The sequence below is a fragment of the Penaeus monodon genome, chromosome 32 (genome assembly GCF_015228065.2).
Source record: "Penaeus monodon isolate SGIC_2016 chromosome 32, NSTDA_Pmon_1, whole genome shotgun sequence".
Lineage (NCBI taxonomy): Eukaryota > Metazoa > Arthropoda > Malacostraca > Decapoda > Penaeidae > Penaeus > Penaeus monodon.
The window spans coordinates 12,028,565-12,028,999 of NC_051417.1; the positions used below are offsets into that span (position 1 = coordinate 12,028,565).

The following is a 435-nucleotide window of genomic DNA, read 5'->3' on the forward strand; positions in this document are numbered from 1 at the left end:
TCACAATATATAAATACATGTAGATTCGAATGTCAATATAGATACCATAATAAGCGTAGACATAGATATCAAAGAGATGTGTGTATGCTTATTAACATAATGATAGACGGACGAATATATACATATATACTTTATATACTTGAATGTTTTAGCGCACGTATCCATAGATTTCAGCTAAAATTCGGGCAAGAAACGAGCGAATCTTAGACGCAGGCAATATATGATAGGCAAATATATCACACACAACCAAGATCATGCAGGCAGAGGATAATGTGGATAACTTATGTCCCGATAAATATAACAGGACGAGGATATAATGTCTAAATAATTCATGTGACCAAAGTGTAAGAGAAGATAATAAATTACAGATGACTACAGGAAATCTTTACGCGGTTTATGTATTAGATCAGTGTCGTGGGTTATGGTAGGAAGGAA

The 435-nt window shown here is 33.8% G+C and overlaps 1 protein-coding gene across 1 annotated transcript in view; it reads left to right on the forward strand.

The window, feature by feature from the left end:
• Positions 1–435, forward strand: part of LOC119593550 (neuronal acetylcholine receptor subunit alpha-7-like) — a gene marked incomplete at its 5' end in the record, with an annotated part of 37,772 nt that overhangs the window by 1,058 nt on the left and 36,279 nt on the right.